Source organism: Micropterus dolomieu, linkage group LG05, assembly GCF_021292245.1.
Source record: "Micropterus dolomieu isolate WLL.071019.BEF.003 ecotype Adirondacks linkage group LG05, ASM2129224v1, whole genome shotgun sequence".
NCBI lineage: Eukaryota > Metazoa > Chordata > Actinopteri > Centrarchiformes > Centrarchidae > Micropterus > Micropterus dolomieu.
Window position 1 is genome coordinate 31,078,281 of NC_060154.1, and position 9,930 is coordinate 31,088,210.

At 40.6% G+C, this 9,930-nt stretch overlaps 1 protein-coding gene across 5 annotated transcripts in view; it reads right to left on the minus strand.

Moving 5' to 3' along the window:
* dsg2.1 (desmoglein 2, tandem duplicate 1) overlaps nt 1–9,930 on the minus strand; it is a 28,598-nt gene that overhangs the window by 1,942 nt on the left and 16,726 nt on the right. The gene's annotated exons all lie outside the window — the stretch shown is intronic.

Consider the following 9,930-nt stretch of genomic DNA (forward strand, 5'->3'; position numbering starts at 1 on the left):
GGTTTGACTTCAGTTGCGATCTTCTTGCCTCCGCACACTTCAGCCAGGGTCTTGAACTTTGGCCCGAGGTCATCGAGGAACTGCAGGTCGTTGTCAGACTCCAGGAGGCTGCAGCAGCCCACTGAGCCAGCAGGGGAGGCCTGGCCCTCGTAATCGTAAACCAAAAGACCATCCTTCACACCAAGGCTCTCGTTTCCACTGGTCATCTTCTTTTGGAAAAAAAAGAAAGAAACCATCAGGTTACCTATGTTGTTAGCTGATCACAATCATCTTGTAGCATTCAGGGTGCAAACGGTTTTAATTAAACTTTCAATGAATGTATTAGTCTCATCCGAATTAAAAAATTCACAAATCTAAATGATTTGTAAGGAGAAACACCAGAGGCATGTGTATATGCACATAACACAAACTAAGCCCTGCCTGACAATAGTGGTGCCCAAGAACATGTTCTTTAAAGTGTTCGAAGTTTAGTTAGAACACACAGTCAGTTAAGCTGGCTCGCTGTGCTGTAGGAAAGGTATGGAGCCAGAAAGGGGGGTCCGATTTGATCCGCCTCTGAGCAAAGTGAAAAGCCACAGCCGGCTTGCCGGTGTTGTATTACACATAACAGCTTTTTTCTACACCACTGGTTCCAGGAAACTGGATCACTATGTGAAAGCACACATGGTTGTGGGATTATGTCAGAAATGTTTTTTCAGTATGAATGAGCGAATGCGGCATATTGGCAGATATTCTTTCTGAGTTTATTGTGGGATCTTTGTATTAAAGCTTAAAGGCCTCTTAAGAGTAAAGACCAAACCTATCCTTTGCTTTCAGGATAGCTACTTTCTTTGAACTGTTAAAGCAACGACATTTACAAATTGCACCTCTTTTATCTAGTTTGATTTGTTTTCCCAACATCTGAAAACCATCAAAATTATGCCCAGGATGACAAAAGCCTACAAAGGGTTACAGAAAGGAAAGAGTAGAAATATGTAAATGATCCCTCACCTGAGTGTAGTACTGTCCCAGGAAGTGGTCTGGCAAAGCCATGCCATCATGAACTCCTCCACCTACTCCTGATTGTTTGCGTTGTCTGCCGTCAAACTCAGAGCAGAAACCGCTGCCGCTCTGCTGGTTCATCGTCCCCCATGTCCCTTCTCTGTGGCCACTTCCAAAACTGTCCTGATAGGCAGCCCTGTTCATCCTATCCATGGAAGTGACGGATTTCTGGAAATCCAAACCTGCCATGGGCCCCATTGCTGAAGATTTTTTAGCCATCATACCCATAGAGACCGTATCTCCATCCAGTTGTGTTTGCATGGTCAGTAGCGGCACCTCCTATCACAGGCCAATGATCCAAATGTCAAGTATCACTTCATACAGCATCTCAATAGCAAGCAACTAGCATGTATGGCTATGTTCCTGTCCTCAACAGAGAAGGTCATGTGTTTGAAAGATAAATATGTTTTAAATGTCTTACCGTGTTCTCTCCCTGGCCCTCAGTGTGGTAGTTCATAAGGTGTGATTTGGTGTCGAAAGGCATCTCACTAAAGCCCCCTGGCAGACCAGCAGCCTCCCCACATTGGCAGAAGAGCATCAACAGAGGAATGACTTTAAAACACAACAACAATCAAGTTTTAGAAAACGTAGTGCTCCCAAAGTGTGATGTGGAGACAGGTTTAGTTTACCTGGTTCAATACAATGTGGTTAGGTCTTCTCTTGTAACAGGCAACCATGTAGTTCTTTATTAACGGCAAGTTTTTCTATAACCGTTTTGGTGGAAGTTGCATGTTGCACTTCGACTCTTGAGTGTGTTGTCAGGTTTTAGCTACTACCCCCTGCTGGCCAGACCCACAATCAGCTCTTAAAGCAAAGAGCTCTCAGAATTTACCTTAATGAAAACTGGAGTTGTTAGAGACTGTGATCTGATTTATTTTCCCATCGCAGCTACTGCTTCCTTGTGACTGTTGAAGCATTTAAAAAGGACCTGACAATGTATTTTCTTAATCAGCTTCATCATGGAATCCTACATAAATACACAGTTTTTTTGCCAACTTTGCAGGCCTTATTGAGGTATAAACCAACATATGTATACATCATATGCATCATACATATACTCATACATCAGTCATGAGCTGATATCAGCTAGTCTGCTCTAGTCTTAATTAATACCATCAGTAGTGACCTTAAAAATAATTTCAGTCATAAGGCTCTAAAAATGTGATTGAACAACGTATCAATGTATTTCCAGCAAATATTGAAATAATAAAGGGTCTCAATGAACTATGCGCAGTGTCACATGTTTAGTGAAAATTGTCACATGACCCGAGTTTTTAACTTCCTGGTTGTAGTATGAGAGGACGACGGCATCAAACCACTCAACAAAAAAAAAAAATTAATTTGTAAAGTATGTCAACATAAAAATAGAACAAAGAATTATGCTACACATCATATTTAAGGTGTTTTGTGATGATATATGCATATATATGATGATATATATCTTAAAGAAAGTCCCACAGTATTATTTCACAGCGTCACATCATACTTACGTAGTAAGAGCAGCAGGCCCAGTAATAGCAGTCCAATGCCTGCAGGTCCTAACACTGCTTCTTTGCTGGCCTGACCATTGAGGCCTTGTTTTCCACACACCACTCCATCCTCACAGGTACAAACTTGGACCTTCACTTTCTGTGGTTCTGGACAGACCTGTCCCTGCATGTCGCTTACTGCCAATTCCACCTCATAGACACCAGGCCACATGGACTCCTGGGCTCTCAGGATAGCTGCAGTGTCTTCCCGCAACAAGACAAACATATGAAGAGTGTAGTAAGTCAATATGCTTTACTCTAAAGTTATTAGTATTCTGGATCAAACACTCAAGGATAAATTTCCTTTTCAACACTCTAGTTTTAAAAAAAGGTTCCATTCCGGTTGTCCACTGGTCTGAGATGCAAGAGTCATGGTCAAAACATGTGCTAGTTTTAAGGTCAGACCCTTAAAGCAACTCCTGTAGAATTTGAACAATGTTCACTTTGGCAAAAGCTAAAAAAAACATAAAAATCTAAGCCAGACACCAATTCATGTCGAGGAATTTCTAACTTTTTATCTACGGGTATTTATTTAGTTTTACATCTATCTATCATAACTTTTAAATAGTTGGCAGATTTCTCCTCACCATTGAGATGCTCCACCTTCCATTGGCCCTGTGTGCCCTTTGGGATGATGACAAAGTCAAAAGGAGGTCCGTTAGGAGATGCGTCCTCATCTTTGGCGTTCACAATAACAGAAGTATCCGTGGTACACATTGTCTGGATGTGACTGGTCAGGGTGGGGCAGTGGTCATTAGCATCTTCCACCTGGATGGCTATGGTGCCGGTGGCTGTTTTACTCATGTCTGAGTTGGAAAAACAGAAATAAGAACAGATCATTCAGCATTTCTTATAATTATATCCCCATTCTACACATAATACAAGTTCAAACGCTTCACCTTCCCTGCTGGTGGAGAACAGGTGTACACAAATGTTTGTCCTGCTAGTGGTGGGCCTAATGACATGCTCAGATAGAAGGTTAAGCAACTTTTCTCCTTGATTTATTTATTATTTACGTGAATTTGACCCTTGGACTGTTTGTGCAGTCTGTGTTATCTCACTGCAAACAGCCAATGTACAGACATTAGTTATAGCTAGCTAGCAACCTGAGCACTCTTACTGTGAATGTGGCTAGATGGTGTTACACAAGATCCTGCAAACCGACATCTGGATTTCCACTACATTTGCTGTGGATGTTTATGGTTCCCAGAAGACGAATTATTAACCCAATTAACTTTTTGAAAATTGCACAAAGGCTCTCATAAACTAAGTCAAATTTTCATCTTTGCTCCCAAAATTTTTAATAAATATGTGGCCTCTCTTCTAAAGCCATATTCAGACTCCATCTTTACATTTTAACCCCAATAATGGCAAGGCTGTTCGATTTGCAAAAATTGTCAGAATTTAGACTTTTAAGCATGATGTGGCATTCCTTTCCACAGCTACTTCACACTGCAAAAAACTAGTCTGTCATGCAAAATGTCTGAAGTTGGAGCAGACACATAGTGGAAGAGTGTACCTCCTGAAATGCAAAGTACTTGAGCAAAATATGTCCCATTGACCACGAGTGAAGATTCTCTGTCAGGCATCTTGTTCAGTCTGATCTCAGCTGTATTTGGGTCGATGGTAAACCAGTTGTCAGGGTCTAAGCCCTTGGCATACCTAGAGGCGGAATAAATAGTCAGTCAGTTATTATTATTACTGAATGTAGACAGTTAAGCTGACATCGTAGTTTTAACTGCAGAGTTTTCTTGTGTATTTGTTTGTGTTTGCACTGACCTGACTTTCTCTGCTGGTTTCCCAGTGTCTCCATCTAATGCAGGGTAGCTGGCGATAACATCTTTAATGTTGAAAGTCTTGCCTCCCTCTGAGACAGGAATGACTTTGACTTTGGGCTGAAAACGTTGCCCCTCAGGCTGGTTCGTTACATTAATTTTGATTGGATAGGTTGTATATGTGGTCCCACTTTGCCATGATGATCCTCCAGACCCACCTCCCGCACCAGTACCACTCGCACCGCTGGCACCACTTGCTCCCCCTGCTCCCCCTGCTGCTCCTCCTCCCCCTGCTCCCCCTGCTCCCCCTGCTGCTCCTCCTCCCCCTGCTCCCCCTGCTCCTCCTGCTCCCCCTCCAAAACTTACACCAGCTCCAGCATTTACCCCAGATCCACCATACAGTAGAGCCTTGTTCCTCACAATTAGTCCAAGTTCAAGGTTCTTCATAACCTCATAATCAACAGCCTGTGAAATGGCACACACAAACACAGAGAACACAGTTATTTGCCAGAACATTTGTCAATACAAGCTCACAAAATTGAGTAAAATTTTACTTAAATGAAAAGTATTGTTAATTAGTGAATGAAATTTGATTTGCTGAAGGAGAGCTCTTGATAGATCTGTGGAATGTTCCAACTACCTATGCTTTGGGTAACCACTGAATGAAGATCACAGATATAAAGTGGAAGTGTTTTTTACACCCTAACAAATAGGATGGGGAGCTCCAACATCCAGAAAGAAACGCTGCTCCGTTGTGTTGAAGAGACAACATACTCAGTCTGGCCTGGGATCCCCCAGTACGACCTGGAGGATGTGGCTAGGAAGAAAGGCATGCGGGATACCTCTCTTAACCTTGCTTCAACCTCCTGGGCATTTGGACAATGTTTGTTCAATACATGCCACTGAATGACGACAGTTAGTTGATTAATGTACTGATTTTGCATTCCAATGCACCTTAAATATTTAGCAGATTGACGGGGCATGTTAAATCCACCCTTACCTCTTGTAAAACACCGACCCTGTGACTTATCTTATCTTTTTTATGTCCTGCAGGCACCTCAAAAGTGAATTACATCCCACCGTAAACCTATTTGTTACTTTTTTCTAGTCATGTCTACACCTACTCCTTTTAATGGTGGCCAAGTTACTTGTTTTCATTCATTGTGTATGAAGCATGATCACTGCATTTACCACATTTACCCCACAAAAGCTATATTTCTTCTCAATTAAAATTGCAGAAATGCTGCTTCAGCAGTACCTTGTCAAGCATTAGGATGCCCTCGTTGGTGTTGGGGTCTGTCTTGACGCTGAAGTACCCTGCCTCGTTGCCTTGCACAATGTCAAACACAGCTTCCCAGTTTTCTGTGCCTTTCAGGTCCAGGTCGTTTGCTTTTAGTCTCATCACCTCCACACCCTGTGTGTTCTCCTCAATGCTGCCCGCATACTAAGTAAAACACATTATAAGATGAATGTAATGGTAATTTCAGCAGTACTGGTGTATTTCTTTGACTAATGCATGATCTGTAATATGAGCAAATTTTCAAATATTCTTTTTTTCCTCAAAAGAAACACTGAAACCATGCAACTCTGTAAACCCTCATGGAAACCATTTCTTCTTGCACCAAAATTCAGTATAACATGTTGATATAGTAGAGTGTGAGAACTACCTCTGATTTTTCCAGGGTGGGTGGGTTGTCATTCACATCAAGGACTTTAATGGTAACAGTGCCAGTTCCAGTGTTTCCCCCTGGTCTGCCATTTAGGTCTTGACCCCTCACTGTCAGAGTGTACATATCTGCTTTCTGAAATTTGAAAACATCATATATGACTTACAGAGACTGTTCACACATTGCTATGAGATGGGACTTTAAAAAAGTGTGAATTCTGAGAGGTAAAATATTAATTATACTATATAAAGTTTTCTGAATGGTTGCACCTTTGTCAGAGTAGCAATGCTCCTGTTTGCCATAATTTCCAGAAAGTATAGGTTCATAGTCAATGAATTGTGAGTGTCTAGGTAAATACTATAAAGGGAAAGAAATCATGAACTGCTGTTGGTTTTCAGTTGGGGAACATTTTCCACAGCATTCATTTTGAGAGCCTGCTTGAATATTGGCAACTTCACTGTACCTGTCCTGTACCACTGTACAACCCACTGTACCTCTGGCAACAGGAAATGGTAGACAATGAGCACAAACAAAAAATGTTTGATCAGGACACCACAGCCGACATGGAACATGTTAGCAATTATTTGTTATAATTAGTTGTGTTTGTAGTCACCTGGTGAATTTAAGTCACAATCTAGTTCCTAACTTTGTCACTGTCGGAGTTGGTGCTAGGCAATTAGTGCGCAGTGAAACCAAAACTATGAGCCGAAAGAAGCTAAAAAGCTCTCTAGAGCTACAGGGGAGATCCAGCGTTGGGTCATATTTCATCGCTTTTAGCAACACTTCGCTTTACAAAGTAAAGTACAAAGTAATTTGATCTATTGTTACGTAAAATTTTACTTTGAGCAGCTTATAGTGTGTATAGGTCACCATGTTGTGTTGGTAGAATAAAAAAAATGTCATGAGTGCGAGAATGGAAAAAGGACCCTGTTGTTACCAAATTGTCAACACCATTACTGAGAATTAGCTGTAATTGATCAGCTAATCCTCATTAATTGATCTGAGTGCAGAATTTCAGTTCTCTGCGGTGGCTTTGGCCCTGTTGATGTGTTGGTGTACTTCATACTGTACCTCTCTGTCCAGGGCAGAATCTTTGGTATAGATGGTTCCATCATTATCAATGTAAAACATATTATGAGGTGGATTCTGATCAATGATGGAATATGAGATCTGAGAGTTCTCATGTCCTGGTTCATCAGCATCAGTTGCAGTTATTTTCATAACTGAAGTCCCTGTAAAAAAAAAAAAAAAAAACATTAAATGAAACAGCCATTATACTAAAAGATGCTCTGTGTGGCTTTATTGTGAATAAACAAAAGTTATGTTTACATCCAGTGTTTCTCACAAAACACTATGGGCCTCATGCAAGAACCACATGTACGAACAGATTTCTTGTACGACTGATTTAGAACTTGCTTACATTCACCAATTTACTCTCACAAACACAATTTAGGAGAACTCCAGACCTGTGTAGGAGTCATGTGCAATTAGTCTGCAGTTATCTCAACTTAAGTTTTTCACTAATGGATTGTATATTTCCTTACTTTTAAGTATATTTGAGTTTGAAAATTCTACATAAATGACACTAATTATATTAACATTATCGTGTACTCAATTAGAATTATAATATAGTTAATTTATTCATGTGGCCTAACAATATCATCATTCATTTAAATTGGCTATTGACAGCATACTGATATATTGGCAGAGACAGATGACTGTGTCATGTTTCTGGGTTTTGTGTTGGTATTATGGTGGTTTTGTGTTTGTGTTCTGTTTCCTGTTTTATTTTGAAAGGATTCTCCCTCTTGTGTTTTGTGTAACTTTGCTTTCTGTGTTCCTGGTTTGTGTTTCACCTGTGTTCATCACCTCCCTCTTGTGTATAAGTCTGTGTCTTTCCATTGTCTGGTGTTGGTTCGGCTTCGTATTCTGTCAAGCGTCCCTGCTTGTCTCCAGTGCGTGTGTTTTTTGAGAGAGACATCTGAGTTTCTGCCTATGTTTGGATTTAACTTTGGTTTTCTTGACTTTGGATTATTGCCTAAACACTATAAACTACATCTGCTCTGCCTGTGTTGTGTGTTTGGGTCCATATCCCTTGTTTTTCCTTGTCACGGTTTGGACCTTCACAGGCTGTGCTTCTGTTAATTATGCAAATATACAATTCTCATGAATTCTCAAATTACACAAAGAAGGCATTCATTATGTTTATGCACTTTACACGATAAAAGTAAGCAAAAGTTGAGATAAATATACAAAAATGTTCTTGCTCGAGGCCCTTTATGTGTATCCTTGAGGTCTATCAAGCATGTTAAGTGCATTTCTTTGTGTATCTGTTTATCTCTGTAGAATCCTTGCGGGCAGATCAGGTGTACAAAAACATCATTTTTGTATATGTATCACTAACAATATTATCTGTTTAGGCTATGTACCACATTACTTTAAAGTAGCTGCAATTAAACCTCTTCTGAAAAAGCCCAACCTTGATCCAGATGTTGTAGCCAACTATAGACCTATATCTAATCTTCCATTTCCCTCTAAGGTCCACACAGCTGTGTGACTTTCTACAGAGCAATAGTTTATTTCAGGATTTTCAGTCAGGATTTAGAGCTCATCATAGCACAGAGTCAGCACTGGTGAAAATTACTAATGACCTCCTAATTGCATCAGACAAAGGACTTGTCTCTGTACTGGTTTTATTCGATCTTAGTGCTGCATTTGATACCATGGACCATCAGATCCTATTGCAGAGACTGGAACATTTCATTGGCATTAAAGGAACCGCTCTAAGCTGGTTTAAGTCCTATTTATCATTATTTCATTTTGTACATGTTAACGATGAGTCCTCCATGCACGCCAAAGTTAGTCATAGAGTTCCACAAGGATCTGTCCTCGGACCAATCCTCTTTACTTTATATATTCCTTTAGGCAATATTATCAGGAAATATTCCATAAACTTTCATTGTTATGCAGATGATACTCAGTAATATCTATCGATCAAGCCAGATGCCTTCAGGATGTTAAAACCTGGATGAACCGTAATTTTCTAATGTTAAACTCAGATAAAACTGAAGTTATTGTTCTGGGGCCTAAGCACCTCCGTGATGCATTATCTAAAGATATAGTTTCCCTGGATGGCATCGCCCTGGCCTCCAGCACCACTGTGAGGAATCTTGGAGTTATCTTTGATCAGGACATGTCGTTTAAGTCTCACATTAAGCAAATTTCAAGGACCGCCTTTTTTCACCTATGTAATATTGCAAAAATCCTGGAAGGAATATCCTGTCTAAAAATGATACAGAAAAACTAGTCCATGCATTTGTTGCTTCTAGGCTAAATTACTGCAATTCTTTATTATCAGGCTGCTTGCAAAAGTCCATTAAGGCTCTTCAGCTGTTCCAGAATGCTGTAGCACGTGTTCTGACAGGAACCAGGAAAAGAGATCACATTTCTCCTGTTTCAGCTTCTCTGCATTGGCTTCCAGTAAAATCCAGAATAGAATTTAAAATCATTCTTCTTACCTACAAAGCTCTTAATGGTCAGGCACCATCTTATCTTAAAGAGCTCATAGTACCTTACTACCCCACCAGAGCACTGCGCTCCCAGAATGCAGGGTTACTTGTGGTTCCTAGAGTCTCCAAAAGTAGACTAGGAGCCAGAGCGTTCAGCTATCAAGCTCCTCTCCTGTGGAACCAGGTTCCAGTTTGGGTTCAGGAGGCAGACACCATCTCCACATTTAAGAGTAGGCTTAAGACTTTCCTCTTTGATAAAGCTTATAGTTAGGGCTGGCTCAGGTTAGTCCTGAACCATCCCTTAGTTATGCTGCTATAGGCCTAGACTGCCGGGGGATTTCCTATGATGCACTGAGCTCCTCTCTCCTCTACTTTCTCTCCCTCTGTATGCAACCTCATCCCATTATTG